The sequence below is a fragment of the Microcebus murinus genome, chromosome 3, assembly GCF_040939455.1.
Source record: "Microcebus murinus isolate Inina chromosome 3, M.murinus_Inina_mat1.0, whole genome shotgun sequence".
Taxonomy (NCBI): domain Eukaryota; kingdom Metazoa; phylum Chordata; class Mammalia; order Primates; family Cheirogaleidae; genus Microcebus; species Microcebus murinus.
In genome coordinates, this window is record NC_134106.1 from 48,633,878 (window position 1) to 48,652,246 (window position 18,369).

The 18,369-nt window shown below is 37.2% G+C and overlaps 1 long non-coding RNA gene across 1 annotated transcript in view; it reads left to right on the forward strand.

Annotated features, from left to right (window-relative positions):
* The window catches only part of LOC105871469 (uncharacterized), a 44,368-nt gene that overhangs the window by 15,174 nt on the left and 10,825 nt on the right, over nt 1-18,369 (forward strand). The window contains exons 2-3 of the long non-coding RNA XR_012918564.1: nt 1,236-1,315; nt 17,792-17,847. This is a non-coding gene — a long non-coding RNA (uncharacterized LOC105871469). The remainder of the gene's footprint in view (nt 1-1,235; nt 1,316-17,791; nt 17,848-18,369) is intronic.

The window sequence follows — 18,369 nt, forward strand, 5'->3', positions numbered from 1 at the left end:
GCTGAGGCAGAAGGATAGCTGGAGCCCAGGAGTTGGAAGTTGCAGTGAGCTGTGATTATACCCCACACTCTGGCCTGGGCAAAAGAAAAAAAAGAAAAAGAAAAAGAAGAAAGAAAAAATGTACTCTCCAAGACAAAGATCAAAGAGCTGGAACAGTTGAAGATAGATTTACAGTCTACCAGATCAGCTGACATTTTCTATAACAGCCAGAGAGATTAAATATTTTAGGCTTTGTGGACCAAAGGTCTCTGTTGTAACTACTGAACTTTGCCCTTGTCATACAGGAGCAGCCACAGACAATATGTAAATGAGTTGGTATGGCTGTGTTCCAATAAAAATTTATTTGCAAAAACAGGTGACGAGCTGGATTTGGCCCAAGGGCCTTAGTTTGTTGACCTTTTGGTCTAGAAATTTGAGCTGCCTGAGGGCAAGGACCATGTGTGCTTGGTTCACTACTATATCCTGAGCACTTAGTACAACACCTGGCTTATAGTAGGTTCTTATTAGGCATTTTTTGAACTGATGAATACTGTGGTGGAATGCCCATGTCCATATTTAGCTTTCTCGGAGCAACAAAGAAAACCAAGAGCATTCTAAGAGTTGTGAAGATAATCAACATCCTATGACATAAATGAAAGCAAGAAAAGAGTGTGTCGGTGAAGAAAGGTCTAGCAACAATGATGACTTTGATAAGAGAATATGAAGAATGAAGAGTTATAAAAAGTTACTTTTTAAGCAATTAATAGAAAATCAGATGTTGAGGTATAAAAGATTAGAATAAGAGATCACAGGAATGTTATCAAAGAAAAATTTATCAATACAATATAACCTGTATGGTAGCATGGCAGTTACTTTGTGAAGGAGTCTGCATGGTTTAAATTTGTAATTACTGCCCTTAACATTTTTAAGTTTCTAGTCAGAAAGATATGATTTTAAGTATAATCCAAAATCTCTGCATTAGATTCATACAAATATAACAAAATGAATTTGTGAGCTATTTGAGGGAGAATTATAGTTTTTTTTGACATTATGTAGATAAAATAGCCAGCTTGCCTAATTTTTTAAAAATAGTTGTGTTGATATTTGTCGAGAGTTTTCTTTTAGCTATGTTTTTCTAAATTTATGAGCTTAACTTTTGTGAATTTCCAACTTCACTTTATGAAGTTGATATCAAGCATACAATTTAAACATTTTCTTTTTATTATTGCTTGCCAACATTTACTTTTTTCTTCCAGATTATCTCACACAGAGCTGTTGGAATTACTTCGTGATGATTTCAAAGAAAATTTTCTTCTCTAACCACTCTTATCCCAAGGTAAATTGATGGATTTCTAATGAATAAATTCTAGGAGGAAAACATCAGCATTTTTATACTTCAATTCAGAGTATTTAATTCTCTCACCCCTAACTATAGCCACCTGTCATTCTAAGCTTATGCAGTCATTTTTAACAATGCAAAATTATTATTTTTTATTGTACAATGTCGATCACCTTTATGTCATTTGATACCTAGTGTGTTTAGTTTGTTATGCCTATGCAAGTGGGAGAAAAACAACACCATAAACATGTCTAATCATGTCATTGAAGCTTTTCTTGGAATAATTGGAGTGTGAGAGTAGAGCAGGGAGAAAGGAGGGAATGGAAATTGAGGAAAAGGGTCTCAGCCTGAATTTTCCAAATTGGCTATTTATCTGGTTAATTCTTCATCTTTCCTCATCACCATGTCTGAATTGAGAAAATCTTCCTAATGATAATAAACTATGTCAAGAACAGATGGCTGATTTGATGTGATGAAAATAGCTATGTCAATTGAGGGTATTTTTTTCTTTACCCGTTTTGCTTTTCATCACTCTGGGGTTGGTGGTTCATGTATTTTTTTTTTTTTCTTTTATAGAATATACCCTCAGCCCAATATAATATGGTGAATCTCTCCTCAAAAGCAGTTTGGGCCCTTTTCTCTGGAAAAAAAGGAATGAAGAAGTGGATTTATTTTTTATAAAAGTGATTATCACCTTTCCTGCCTTTTCAGCTTTAGTTAAGTTACTTTTGGAAGGATCAGTTTACAACAAATGTTTAGTGTCAGGAATTTTACAGTTTCATAGGCCCTGACAGCTTGGCATGAAAAGAGGTGGCATTATGTCAATTGTAAATGAGTATGCCATTTACATACTAATTAAACTTTGCACTAGTGGGGTGAAAGAATGTCATTTTGAGCACCCCAGTTATTCTGTTTATATCATTGTTGTCTATTTAAACCGTCTATTGTTTGGCATGTCATAGCCTCATCCCCTAAATACCATTTCATAACCTTTTACTACTTTAAAATATTACCCCACTGCTTGACAAATCATGCAAAATCAGTATATGTGAAAGCAAAGGGAATTTCCCGAATCACCTTGCTTCATAATACCACCTACTTTGATGATGATGATAGTAGCAGTTAGCTTTTATCAATTACTTCCTGTATGCATTTTGCAGAACAATTTGTACATCTTCATTCCCTTAATCTTCAAAATAAGGTGGGAATGCTTATTCCAACTGTTTTTCCCCTTGAGGAGATCGGGGTTCCACAGTTTGTGAGGACATGAGGACTCTGATGGCCAAGTTCTCATCCACCGTACTACGTTGCCGTCTGCTTCGCTGTCCCCACTGATCCACAGAGTCTCCCGCTGCTGTCATATGTGGACAGGGCTGCTAAAAATCTGCCCAGAGCAGAAATTTCCCTCATTGTCTCAACCCATTTACTTATTTACTTAAGGAAGAAAGTGATAAACAATAAAAAGCATTTGCATATTACATGGTAAATTATTCCTTATTTACATTATTAATATTTCATCAATACAGGCTCACATTACGTACACATTTCTCACTACCCCTCTTATCTTATAATATCTTGTACCAATGCAGGCTTCCCTGGTCTGCTGGTGATGCCTTTACATAGAGTTCTACATGTGAACCTGTGAACCTGATTCAGAAATACCAACAGATAGTGTCTGTTAGCTTACAAAATAAAGAAGGGCTAATAGTCTATTGAGCTATTTTATTCTCTTGCTTCTTGTCTACAAAAATTGGTTTACTGGATGTAGCTATTTTTTCCTCCCTCGATAAGGAGCAGAATCAACATTGTATCACACCTGTGTGGGAGGTGATTTAATAAAATTTGCAGGATGGAGAGCAAAATCAGAGCTTTTCCTGGCTGGTCTGGTGGAAGAGCCCACCCTCCATGTGGGTATTTATGCTCCAGTGCGGAGAGTGCAGAACCGGCATTTCTTGGCGTTGTCAACAGAGTGCTTGGTCTGTACTTCTTTCTTCTTTAAAAATGACAGAAACAGAAAGCCTGGATACTTGACATTGAAGTAACTTGCCAAGAGAGGGTTGAACATATGATCTCTTGATAACGTTTGCCTCACTATTTTCAACAAACTTCAAGGTTGAAATAATTCCATGAGAGAGTCAAAATCCAGGGGAAGAAAAGAAAGAAAATAGACTTTAGCTCTCCGTAATTCCAACTACCCTCTCACATGTCATGAAATCTGACATAGTTTTGCCCACAAGCTTGCCAAAGGGGAAAAAATATATATAAATTTTAAGCTGATAACTCGAATGGTTCCAGAGATATCAACTTGTGAAAAGTCACAATTTTGCATTGTGCTGAAAAGCCACCTTACAATACGGGGACTACCATCACTCTTTAATATCCAGCCGAGTCCCCCGCTGTGCTTTGTCAGTCAGTAGCAACATCCAAGTCTTCCTGTAAAAGTAATTCACACTTTTTTCACAACACTGTTGCTTTAATTACCACTGAACTCTGCTGATGCTCAGGCAGGCCTGGCAGGACCAAGGGAGGGTCAGAGCCACAAAAGAAGCAAATAGCTTTTTTCCCTCCTTACGTTATTATTAGCAAACCATCTTTGATGGAAATGTTCTTAGTTCTGAGGCCTAGACTTAACTCTGGGTCCCCTTGGCGTATTCATTATCAAAAGACAGTCAGGGATGTACAGATGCCATTCTGAGTGACATTGGGGGGTGGGGTGTGTGTGTGTGGAGAGGACCTACAATCCTAATTAGAAATTAGAGATTTTGGCAAAAAACAAATTAAACAATTTAAAACTTGCAAACAATGATTGTGTTTCTCACATAGCTTTCACTTTCTGCAAATGAACATAGATTTTATACAGTACAGTCTTGCTGGACAAACATCAATTTATCTACTTATTTACTGCGGATGTTTTTTCAAGATTAGTTGACACAATAAATCATATATCAAAGGAAACCACAAAACGGCCAAAATCTACCAGTGCATAAAAGTGATATAAAAAGCATGTGCTTTCTAAATAATACGACAGCAATAGTATAGGTATAACATCTTGTGTGTATAAGGCATCTTTCATTTCATATCACAAAATGTTTCTTCAATAAAACTGTTCTTGTGAAACTAACTTCTGAAGTCTCCGCCACATGGAATATGAAGTTGCCTATCAGTAACTTCATACCTACTTTTAAGCAAGAAATAAAAGGGTTGTGACCTTAAGGAAATGAATAAAAGGGCTGCTAAACTTTCTCCTCGCTCTAAAATTCCATGTTTTAAAAAATTGTTATTTAAAGTGACATTTGGGGTTGTCTATGCATCATCAAGTATTTAGTGCTACTACAGTTTATTGAATACTGATTCATAATCTGATTTACCACAAATGTGCAGGGTTTAGTTAGAAAGCGAGGTGCTGTGACAAATTAGTTAATATAGGTGCAATAATCATCAGATCCTAAAGCAGACAAATGATTCGTATTCAAAGGACCCCTGTGATTTGGTCCTAACCTTTCCTTACAGACATCTTTACCCCAATCCACTTACACCCTGTAGCTCAATGGTTCCAGAATCTGATTGATCATCAAAATTTCCTGGGAAGGGGAGCAGGAATTTAATAAACTGGAACACCTTAGAAGTGAGGTATAGAATCTGTAGCTCTAAAGCGATTCTTGGAGTTTCAGATAATGTATGAGGTTTGGTCAATTTTTGAATCAAACTTTTCTGCTTATTTCCTTACTTTTAATGCCTGTCTCCCAGCATCTTCTGTAGACATCTTACAAATGTTTCAAATTCTAGTTCTGATACCACATGCCCCATGCAGTAGTTACTGATTTCTTCAGCTAGTAGGAGTTGTCTGTGCTTTCTCAAAACCTTGATAGTACTAAACACCTTCCCCAGGACTTAAACTTTCTATGTTAAGTTGCCATTATCCATATTTCTCTTTATTTTTTCTCATATTTTTATCTTATTGAAATATAAACTTCTTCGGGGTGTAATTTATAACATTCTTCCTTGAATCCACATTGTATAAAGAAGATGCACTGTATGTGATTGTTAAATGAATTCCTGATTTAATTTTTTGTAGAATGTAAGACTGCAAATGATGTTGAAATCACTAACTCCTATTGGTGTATTCCTTTATGTGATACAGACACAGTGTGGCAGATTGAATTTTCCAAAGATGGCGGAACCAATATATATTCCATCTCATATGTTCTTCTTAAAATGTTGAAAAATACATTGAAAATCCTTCATTGAGAGTGGGGTTTATATTCTTTCACCTTAAACCTGGGCAAACCTTTAAGACCACTTCATCCAAAAACAATGTGATGGAAACGACTCTTAGTGACTTCTGGGGCTACATCACAAAAAAGGTGACAATGCTCCCTCCTGGACTTCTCTCTTGAAAGCCAGACTGTGAGAGCCCAGAACTAACATTTAAGGAGTCTGGCTACCCTTGAGCCTTAACGCTGGGGAGACCATGCAGAGGAACTGTGCAGTGATTAAGAGGAGTTCCATTGTTTCCATCCCAGCAATCTGGTTGGGACCCTAAGTATCATGGAGCAGAGAGAAGCCAACCCCACACTTACCCTAAGTGTTAATGCACAGAATCCGTGAGCATGACATGTGACCATTTTATACCACTATATTTTGGGGTAATTAGTTACTCAGAAAGTAGTCATTGGAACACCCAACTTTAGACACTAGAGACCCAAAATGAGCAAGATAAACTATATCTCTGCTCTACAAAGCTTATATTCTGTGATAAAAACAAAACAAATTAAATAGAAACTTCTCAACTTGTTAATTAAAACTGTTATTGAGGTCTGCTTGGCATACAATATACTGCACACATTTAAAATGTATAATTTGATGTTTTGAAATATTTATGCAACTATGAAACCATCACCACAGCCATGATAACAAACATATCCATCACCCCCAAAGATTCCCCCAGTCCCGTTATAATCCTTTCCTGCACCTGTGCAACCACTCCTCTGTTTTCTGTCACTTTAGAGTTATTTGCATTTTCTAACATTTTATGTAAATTGAAATCATACAGTATGTACTCTTTTTTTGGTCTTATTTCTTTTACTCGGCATAATTATTTTGAGATTCATATATTTGTTGTGTATATTAATAGTTCCTCCTTTTTATTATGAAGTACTATTTCATTGTATGGATATACCACATTTAGTTTACCCATTTGAGTTGTTTTCAGTTTTTTACTATTACAAATAAAACTTCTGCTATAAACTTCACGTGTAAATCTTTTTATGGACATGCACTTTTATTTTTCTTGAGTAAATACCTAGGAGTAAAATGGCTTCTATTCTGCACTGTAGCCCAAGAACTCTCTCAGGGGAGTAAGGTGGAGCAATCTTAGGGCTCACCTTCTTTTTTTCCCACCTATCAGATATCACTCTGTTTTGTTGCTTAATGTCCAGTGGCTTCAAAATTGTAGGTCTGAATGTATCTGTATATGTGCATGTATATATATATATGTATTCATATAATGCATATGTGTATATATGTGTATTCTTAAATGCACGTGTATATGAATACATATATTCATATAGTCTCCCTATTTTTACTTTTTTTAGATGGGAGGGTAAATGTGGTCCCTATTATTCTACTTTGGTACTGCCTCATTCTTTTAATGACTTACAGGTTATGGTCTTATTAAGAGACAGAAGTATATTTGCCTCCTCTTTTTTGTTTCCTGGAAATATTCTTTACAAATGCAAATGTGCACTAGTGTCATGGAGTAGAAAGCCTCTGAAGTCACAGTGTCACACTATCTGGTTTTGACTCAGGGTTCTGACACTTAACAATGTGAATTTGGACAAGTTTCTTAGCTTCCCAAGCCTCAGTTTTCTCATCTTTGTATTATTAATATCAGTAACAATAACAGCAAGAGCAATAACAATAATAACACCCATTTTATGAGGTTGATAGGTTAGAAGAGAACTCAAGAAAAGTGCCAAGCCCAGTATCTAGAACATCATAAACTCCTAATAAAATGTCACTGATTATTATCGATATAATTTTAGGCGCAGCTATCTGTACAGTGAGAAATTGTGTCAAATCCTTGGATAAAAAGAACATGGCAAAGAGCTATAATGCTATTGTATGCAATACTTAGTAATAGAGGTGGTTCCTCACACACTCTGAATAAAGTATCTGGGTTTCATTCCCTTTTCCAAATCCCATCACTAGAGAATTGACATTCTGCAACCTTTACACACAAAAGCTTCAAGAAATTCAGTCAAATCATGTCAGGGATCTGGGAAAAGAACTTAAAGTTCGGTCAACAGAAATGATCCTCTCAGAGAAACTTGTTCTATCCACTAGGGCTAAAGGAGGGTAGATGTGATGTGGAGCCTAATGCAATTGAGAATGAGTTTGCAGAGGGAAGCTGTCTGTTTTGAAATGATAGAAAGTTTCCTGATTGAGCAAGTTCTATAGACAGCTAAGTAGACTGAGGCAGAGACTGAGGTCCTTGGGTTCAGGCTGATGGTGAATTCAACTTTTAATTAGGACTATATTGAATAGCTATAGGACTATATTGAATAGTGTGTGTGTGTGTGTGTGTGTGTGTGTGTGTGTGTGTGTGTATGTGTGATGTGTGTTCGCAATGGAGAAATCAAGTGGGGTCTCTAAAGGTTTCCTTTGCGACTTTATCCCAAATAGGTTCTTCCTGCTTTCTCTTGCTTACCACCTTCTTGTACAATGGGAAGACAAAACAGGGGTCACAGAGATAAAGCACTAATGAATCAGACAAATCCTTTTGTTTATAAAGGTGCTCACTTTATGATCTGTTGTGTAAATGCTACTTCTGCAGTCTTTGGAGACAATGCAATGAAAAAAATGATGCTTTCCTCCTTGGTATCTTTAGAGGAGACAGTCAGGAATATAGTCTTGAAGTCCCAGAATCTCGGGATTTCTAGTCTGTCTCAGGGTGTCCCTTATCCTCTCCATAAGTTGTTTGAAATTCTCCAGCTGTTCCATGGGTGCCAGTTTTGTGCTTCAGAGACATCACATGGTCTTAAATTCTATCACTATTTTCCCTCGTCTGCAAAGTCCCAATGATCTTGTTACCTTTGATATTATGCCCATGACCAACATCTGATGAGACAGGAGGTTTCCTCCCCAGACATATTGACTTTCTTCTTTTCTTCATTGTGAGCACTTACAACTTGCAGCTCAATATATATCTCTTCTTGGGGAATGAGGCAATAGGAAAGAAGTAGGTTTGGAGTTATGTGAAATTGGATTTCAATGCAGTGCTTTGCTACTGACTATGTCACCTTGCACAAGTCACTCAACCTTTCTGAGTCTCAGACTATCGGTAAGTGGGTAGTAGAAGACCTTTCCCACATTCTGTTGGGAGGATTTGATGATGTAGTTGATGCAAAGCACCTGGTGTGTTTTTAGATAGATTGCATCTTGTGTTGACTCCCCAGGTCAGCATAAGCCCTTCTTCTTATATGTGTCCATCATATGTATAACAAACCCCAGAGAGCCAGAACAGCAACATGAAGACACCAGGCCATAAAAAAAAATACTAATGCATTTGAGCTACCATTATCAGTTCTGTGTGGCTGGACTTTAGGGTACAGTCAGAAAATGTGCTGGAGAGATGGACTAAAACCAAGTTGGGACAGGCATTGTAGATTAAATGAAGAAATCTGATCTACTGCTATGTCTTGGAATTCCTGGAGTGGATATGTAAGCTTTTCATCTTCTTTAGATAAAACATGGTTAAACATCTTAAAGCACTTCAGCTTAATGTACACATAGTGATGACATGTTGCCAAAGAAAGCTTTAGGACTTTGTTGCCTACAACTATGCAACAGCTTAGTTACCCAAGCGTGCTTGCTATCACATCAGTGATAGGTTCTGAATAAATTAGCTATGTCCAACGTGGCATGATGCTTTGGGTCAAGTGAGACTATCATATTGTTAATTATCATTTTTCCCCAAGCTAGGCAAACTGTTTCATAGGATTTTTCTCAGTGCTTGTGTCTCAAAATAAAATTCCTACCAATCTGAGTAACTAATGATTTAACCATACACCAAGTTGGAGTTACTCCAGTGTGCATGTGCTCCTCTGAAAATGAAAAAGGCAAGCTGCCAATCAAAAGACTAGTTGTGGGTTGCAGGCAGAGATCAGATTGGTGATAATTGCTGGCATGGTGCCTAGCACAGTGTCCTGTACACACACGTGCTCAGAAAGTGCTATTGGGTCCAGTCATGGCTTCCGTGTTCCAACGAAGAGTCCTCCCATGAAGACATGACATTTGTTTAACCTACAGCTGGAAGGAAGGCAGTGGTATGGACAGTCTCCAATTAGCCAGAAGATTTTAATCTACTTTGCAGAACTAATCGAATGGTTGTGCTTCCCCAGTGTTCACGTGAATTGCACCCTAGCTGGAGGTTAACGGACTAGACAATAGCAGCAGCAATTAAGTGGATGTAAATGAATGTGATAGGCTAATTCTCACAAGGAGAACATCAGTGTGTCAGTGTCAGTGCACTGGTGCCTGGAATAAAGAAGGAATTGACTGGGATGAAAAAGGTAAACTAGACTAGTTTGGAAATTCTTTGGATGTAAGCAGGAGGAATAAAAATAAGTAACGATAGCGGTTCTCTTCTATATATCCTCTTGCAGGAAGAAAAAAAAAAAAAGAAAATACCACACTTTCCCATAAATACATTCAAGGTATTATACCTCATGGTGCACCTTAACTGTGAAATAGATTGTTGGATGTGGAATAGAGTGAACCACAAATCTACTTAAAATAAGGAGAAGGACATTTTCATGACCTGAGAAGCTGAAAATTCAAAAAAGGACAAACTTCCCTGGCCTTTTGCATATTTGGAAATGGAGACTGATTGACAGAATAAGAAGGCTATAAAAGCTGATTGCTGCTGGGTTTCAGCAGAGTCTAGAAATATGGAAGAAGTTGTGGAGCAACAGGAAAATGAGGTTTTGCTTAAGTTCCTCAACGCTTTGATACTTTGGGGGAAATCTCAACATTTGTAGAATGGGGTGTGGGACTTGGAGGGAATGTAAATTCTGTAAACGCTATTTTACTGCTGCTTCAGAAAATTATTTGTGATAAAAGCATCTGAGAACATTATTGGATGCCAACTTGAGCTGTTTGAAAGGAAAGGATTCTGTGAACACAAGAGATTCAGCGCAATTCCCTGATCCCTGTTCTTGGGGCATCCAAAAGCTCCTCTGGAATGTACTGGGTGAGGAGAAAGTTCTGTGTCAAGTCTTCTGGCAGGGAGTGAGCCCAAACCTACCTTTCCTATAGATCTGCAGAGGACATCCCTGGGTGTATTTGCTCCCTGGTCCCTGGTGGACACATAAATGGGCCTGATTACCATCAGAATGTGTAGTGTGTCAAAAATCAAAGGCTGGGATGGGAAAGTATTCTCCTTTTCCTGAAGAATAGTTTCCCAATGGGCAACTGAGGCATTAAACCAAGTGAAATTGATTAAGATTAATAGATTGGTAGCTTAAGAGAAAGAAGAACCTATTACCTAGAAAAGAAAGGGGAATACAAACATTCAGAGCCTTTTTAAGAGTATGTTCAGTTGATTAAAAAAAGTATAGTCAGAGAAATCAAAGTTTTGAGAGAAGCCCAATGAGCACTAAAATTAATTATCATTATACAACCATGTTAGATGAACAGTTACTGAAATAAAGCTGTACATGAATGAAATGGCATGCATAGTTTTGGTTCTTAACCTTTCTATTACTTTTTAAAATTGTTTAACATAAATCTGTAAGTTTTCATTTCTGCCAAGATCAAAACTATGGCTTTGAGAACTTATGTCATATAAATACTTTGTATTGGGAAAAGATTGAACTTGAACAATGAAATTATAAGAAGGCAATATAAATCTAAGTTCAGCAACACTAGTTGCATCACTGACCTAGCTCAATCTCCTTGCCCTGCCTTTTTGTAGACAAAAACTCAAAGAAAGGGGAGGACATATTAATGACATCTTACTTGGCAAACTTAGATAGAAACACTATAAATATTATCAATTATCAATTACTTTCCAATAAAGCAAAAATTAAAGCAATGATAAGGAGCAAAATTTGAGCTATTATGCCTCAATGACTTAAATGGAGTCAAGAATTTTTTGAGACACAAAATCTTTAAGGTTGTAATGTAACAGCCTAACAAACTATCTGACCTCTATGTTTATTTGAAAACTAATGTAGTATCTGCATATGGGCTGGCAGGAGAAAAGAAAAGGGAATATAAAGTAAAAAAAAAAATCAAGCAATTTTCAAAATTATTTGCCAATAAGTATAACACATCCATACACTGTAAAATACTAGGATTCTCCTTATGGGAAGAGATGTGAAAACAGTGAAGCATGGGCAATAACGCCCTATAAAACAAGCAGAATGTATTTAAAAGGCAAGAAAAGATCATGGCCTAAATTTGACTCCATTAAGAGAGATTACTGGTTTCATCTGAAAGTGGAGGACAGCTTCTTCTTAGACATACCTGGTGTTATGAAACAAATGCAGAGTTTGAGGAAATATTAATCCATTTTACCATTATTTACAAATGCATATCGTCACAAAAAGAACTTATTCTTTCTCTGTACAAATTATATAAAAATGCATTTGTGTTATGCTAGAGGTGAGTTAGGAGGTTGGAATCAGAAAACCTTATACTTTTTAAAATAAATCAAAGCAATACCACCTCAAATGATCAACTTGTAGCCATGTCTTTCATGAAATTATGAAAATATCAAAGGGTGTGATAGTCAGAAGATGTTTAAATGCATTTTGATTGCTAATTCTTGGTAAGCATTAAAGAACATGGTCTTTTTGTTGCTTTAATATGCTGCCCTTAATTTCTGAGTTTTAGTAGTAATCTCCAGGTAGTCAGCAGGACTGCAAGGGAAAATAAAGGTGTTTATTCTAATTTATTGGTGGAGAAAGGGGGCGGTTCACTTACCTGAAATTATAGTCAAGTCAGGATGGAAATCAGGTCTCATAGCATCTAATTTGATTCTAAGGAAAGGTATGGGTGCTCTTTGCTTTTGACAGAAACAAGTTATCCTACAAGATATCCTACATGGTTTTTAACTCGTATGCACTGTTGACATCATTCCAGGAACACCCTAGATACTCGGTGTGCATCATCCTATTCCATACTTATAATAAGTCACTACATTAGATATTATTGTTCCTACTTTGTAAATAAGCAAACCACGCCTTAGTGAGGGTAAAGGACTTGTTATGCTCTTGCAGCCAGTGAAGGGAAGAGTGAGGGCCAAGGTTCCCACAGGTGAACTGCCGACGAAAAGGGTGTTATGAAGGCTGCAGTGCTAACGTGTGTACATTTTGGGACAGGATAAATTAAATTGAGTAATGTTATGTTAATATCAGGGAATTTCCCATCAACCCCATTGATGTCTTCTCCACAGAATTCTTATCATTTAACATGTCTTTTAGGTATTAAAGTGAACAATTTTATCATAGCTAAAAATGGATCAGAACCTGAATACATTTTTTGGGGGAGCCCAAATTCCAATTCCTATCTTAATTCAAAGAATATGAAGGAAAGAAGAAAAAAATGAAAGAACAACAGGAAGAATGACAGAACAGAAATGGGGAGGAAAGAAGTATGGAGAGAGAGTGAGAGAGGGAAGGAAGGTCTAGGGTAAAATTAAAATCTGTGGTCATTACAAATGTTTTAAAAACTGTTTCTAGATATGCAAAGAAATTGGCACCTTCTCCTAACACTGGTATAAGACATATGTGTTTAATCTACATATATTCAAGGGGAATGCAGCAGCCACATTTGGCCATGGATGCTGAGCACTAGTCTATGCAGTCTTTCATCTCTATCAGAGATAAAATGATTGACCAAATTATTAAAGATAAAATGATTAAAATGGGTAGACTGGCCATGCTGAGATCCATTCACCCCATTCCATGTGCATACATAAAATGTTTTTTCTAGGCACAAAATACATTAGTAGGTCTTATTGTGAATTTGAACTATTTTGCCCCATGTTTCATTCATGTCTTTCTATTGGTTGTGGGGTAGCATGTGCTCTTTATTCAGACTCTCAAATGGTAACACAGCTGTGGCATTCAGTGTAGAATTCCCACACATAGACCAGGTGTGCTAGCCAGTGGGCAGGTATTCAATGTGTATGCATACTCTGTACTCTATTCCCAGTCTATTGGATTAGCTTGGCAGGTGACACCTTGGCCTCTTCAGGATGCAAAGTGCTCCTTCTCGGATTCCCAAGATTCTGTGTCAACTGCTATGTACCAATCATTGACTTCTCTGTGCGTGATGTGAGGTTAATGAGAAATGACAGGTTGCCTTTTATGCCTCAGTCTATAGAAGCTGCCAAGCACACTTATCCCAATTGCCATTATGTTGAGACTAGCTTCTGACATATGGATCATATCTTAACATACATTGCACACATTTGATACGAAGCAAGTGTCTACAAAATATCCTGTGTACATAGCCATGTTATACATACTCATTCATGGTAGAATATATGGAATAGTATTTGTAAAACATGAAATATCTGTCCATAAACTGTATTGCAGTGAGCTCAACTGAAGATAGAAGCTTTCTAAAGGAGCAACAAAATACCTCTAAGGAACATGAGTGACTTTTTAGTAGTCTGATATGGAATGAAAAATGCAGGCACAGTATTTAATAACGTGCTGGAGTAGAGACAGTGAGTACAATCATCGTCCATCCCCACCGCCCCCCAGTGATCTTTATTAGCTTTGTCCTGACAATCTGACCTTACCGAGCTCTACCCAGTCCTGACAGCCACATAAAACCCACAAACAAATAGGGAACTGCTGCAGCCTTTTCAGATTTAGGATCATGTTCAAGCTTATGAATCAGATTTTTCTATGTGTGGACATGACAACTATGGAAAAACTGTAATTTAGGACATATTCTCTTTATCCTTTTATGTAGAATTTCACTTTAATGTGATGCAAATGACAGTAAGAAATACATTCAGTGAATGTTAAAGCCTTCCCATTAAAAATTCTGTATGCATTTTACATTCTAATTCATGTACAGTCAAAAACCCTGATAAAATCACAGTGCTGATTTGACTGCTGCACTTATCGTATTAATGAGGATACTTTATGCCTTTTGAAAATTGGGATATGGTCCATTATGTGATTGTAAATGATGTGATTGTATCACATAAATTTGTTATTCAATCCCACCCCTCCCTTCAGTCAGCTTTGTATATAAGAAGATTCATTGGTGAGCCAGAACCAAGGCCAGGAAACTAAACTGCAAACTAGACTTTTCTTCTTTTTGTCTTTATTTCTGTTTATAGGAAAGAATGCAATAAACATACGCATGTGTGTAAGTGGGTATATATGTATATGAATGTAATTTTTCCTTTCTGTTTTTTTTTTTTTAATTTCCCTCAAAACCACAGGGAAAAACTCCTTTACCAAGGAAGTCAAAGTGAAAGAAAGCAGCAGACAGGGACAAGTCTCCCTGTAGTACATAGAAGTCTCCTTCCCATCCACAGCCATGCTGTCTTGGCTTTTGTGCTCATACTGGATTGGCTAGCACTTGGAAATCTTCCCTTCGTCCTTCTTGCAACAAGTGAAATGTTTGAGAACTGTTCTTGGCCAAGTTTCCTGGTTTTTAGTTGCATTCGCATTCCTAAAATACCTGCTCCTTTTCCTATGTATTCATTTTTCTGTCTTGCCCACCTAAAGACACAAACACATTCACTGGCGTAAAGATCTCCAAACTCCCCACAGACATACTACAGTGCTGACAGCAGAAGTGTCTTCAGTATGCTCAGATTAAAGCAAAGGAGGAGACCACTGGCTCTCAGCTGAGTAGCTCTCCTGGCCTTGGAGGGCTACCCACTCGATTGCCTTTTATGATGGTCCCTTTCTAACTTGTGATTATCCCAGAGAAGCTCATGCACCAAAGTTGCTTTCTGGCTGCTGAAACCCTGGCAATTACCAATTGTTATCTACTCCTATGTTATGTAAACATTACCTTTGGTTTTGGATTCTGGACCATTTGTAGGCTGGCTTTATTTATTTATTTTTTTCTTTATTCCTTTGAAAACTCATCCTCTGTTGCCTGGAAGCTGCAGGAAGTGATATTGCTGTTCACAATGGAACAAACTCTGGTGTGGAGTTCTTAGAGTTCAGAAATACAAATGCCCAAGTTCTTGACACCCACCTGGCAATTTTATACTTCTGACTCTTGTTCTCGTTCACCTTGCAACCTGACCTTTAGTCTTTATCAAGCTCTGTGTTTTCTCAGAGCTCAGATGTCATGGCTTTTAAAAAAAAAGTTTCTTTTATGGTTCTGTTTCTGTCATGCTATAACATCAAAAATATAGAAGCCCATTCTTCTAAATGATCACAAGAATGGAAAAACAAATACCACATGTACTCACCATTAAATTGGTACTAATTGATCAGCACTAACATGCACATATGGGAAGTAACATTCATAGGGTGTCAGGCAGTTGGGAGAGGGGAGGTAGGGATGGGTAAATCCACACCTAACGGATGTGATGCCTGCTGTCTGGGGGATGGGCATGCTTGTCAGACGTTGCAAAGGCAATTTATGTAACCAAAGCGTTTGTACTCCTATAATATCCTGAAATGAAAAAAATTAAAAAAAAAATACAGTAACACATTTCCCCTTCCCTCCCCTCCCACCCAGAAGAGATACCATAGGGAATGATTTGCATATTATTGTAAATTATATTGCATATTATTTGCAATTTTGCAAATATTATTGTAAACTTTATTTTTTAGATGACATATGTAAAAGATAAGTTTCTTGACTAAGATATACCAAAAGCTCATAGGAGGTCTTTCCTGATGGGAGGTAATTTTTTGTTTGGATTTCTTTTTTTTTTACCTTATTTCAGATTCAAGGCCAATAAGAACTTTATACAATCTTCTGGACAAAGCTTGCTATATCCTAATCTCTGCAAATCCACTCTGTTCTGTTCACTGGTCTCCTTATTAATCAGTTCTACAGAGCTGTACCCTTCTCAGTAGTTACACACACTGCATTTTTATGCTTCTGTTTCTGAGTGGCCTTTCCTATATTTTTGCTTTGTCTTGCATTCAATTACCCACAGCTTGGTCTATAGAATAGGATACCATCGCTGCCTACATTTAGGCAACAGCACATTATGTCATCTTGCTTCATGCATTTTACTTCTGTCTCTTTTAGGAAGAAGCTCATTTGAGAAATCTTGGCTCTGCCTTTGGGGAGGAATCATTTACCTTCTTTCATTTGGGCTGAAATTTGTCTCCTCACTCCCTTTGTTAATAAAAAAGAAAACTTATTTACATTTTCTTGGATCCTATTAGTTAGCTCAATTGCCTAATTGTTGCAGTTTTAAGAAAGACAGAGTCATTTTCTTGCTTTCAGTCATTGTTGGTCTATTTTATGGGGTACACAATGCCACATTCATGAGTCTGCTTACTTGCTTTGGGAAGCTTTTTCTATTTCACTCTGATGTGCAGCATCATGTACGTGGTCCATTTCCTTCCCACATAGGAAATATGACTAACCAATCCCCCTATTAAAGAGCAGGGAGGAAGATGTTAGGCCTGACAATATTGCCCATCACCTTAGACTCTATGTCTGAGGATGGGGGCAGCCCGGATACTTGCTTCTGTCTAAACTCGGTCTGATTTTTCTTCTCTCTTGTCTTTTCTAATGGATTTCCCCACCTAAGATGGCTCTCCCCCTTTCTCTCTTGACAATGCTGAGTAAATCAGGGTGTGGAATATTATCCATGCAACCCACTCTCTGAGAGTGGGTTGCTGGCTGAAGCCATGCTGTTCATACGCCATTCTATACCCAACGGTGGATAATAACAGAATTGATTTTACCCGAGGAAAGACAAAGGAACCTCGGGCTGCTTTCTGCATTATTTTGTTCTCAGGTTATTCTGTTCTGAATGGTAAGATCTCTCACTAGAATACTGGGTCACATTTAGCTTTCTTTATGGCAAATCCCCTGTCGGGCAACTTCTGGCATTGGGCTATGAAATGTTACTGTTCTGTGCATGTGTGGTGTGTGTGTGTGTGTGTGTGTGTGTGTGTGTGTGTGTGTGTGTGTTTTCAAATTATGAGTAAGGTTATGTTTTAATATCCCTATGAATACCTTATTTTTTTTAAAAAAGAAAGATATGCTAATAAGAAAGCATATCTTAAGCTAGAGACTAAAACTTGGCTTTCAGATCTTCCGAATGGCGGTTCTTTAATAAATTGTAATATGATGATGAATAAGCCGACCTACATAAATTATAAGGCAATATTGGTAATAGCCACTATAAATTGAGTGCTTAGGCATGTTCCAGCTGCTTCATACTTATTAATTCGCTAAATCCTTATAACAACTCCATTAGGCATATATTATTTTATCCCTATTTTACAGATGCAGTAAGTGAGGCACAGAGAGAGATTAAGTAACATGTTCAAGCCATATAAATGGTAAGTGGCAGGTCCAGGATTCAAACAAGATGATATCAGTTCCTAAGTCTTGACTCTTAAATGTTGAACTTCTCCACCTCCTTGAGTGAAAACCCACAACTTCTTGTATGGTGACCATGATGCCAACAAGATGTTTTACAACAATTTTAAGAAAATTCTGATGAAATAATATGTACTTATAAGTGATTTTATTTCTATCACCTTAATTGTGATTCTTTTAACTATATTATCCCTTTAGGTTAAAACAACCCAGTAAGTTATCTTGAGAATTCAGGGAAGTTGATATATGATGGCTGTAACCTTTCAAAAAAATATGAATCTGGTATATTTATTACATGGTTCCTTGAATTATTACTTTTAATTGAAATCTCTATCTCACTTTTTATTTTCTGTTGATGTTCACTAATAGTTCTATGCAGATGAGAAGGTCTACACCCATTTAGGCTGTTTCTGGAAAGTTCAGAGAATCAGCTAGAAGTCTCCATTTTTGCCTGTATTTAAAATGACCTCTACCAAACATAT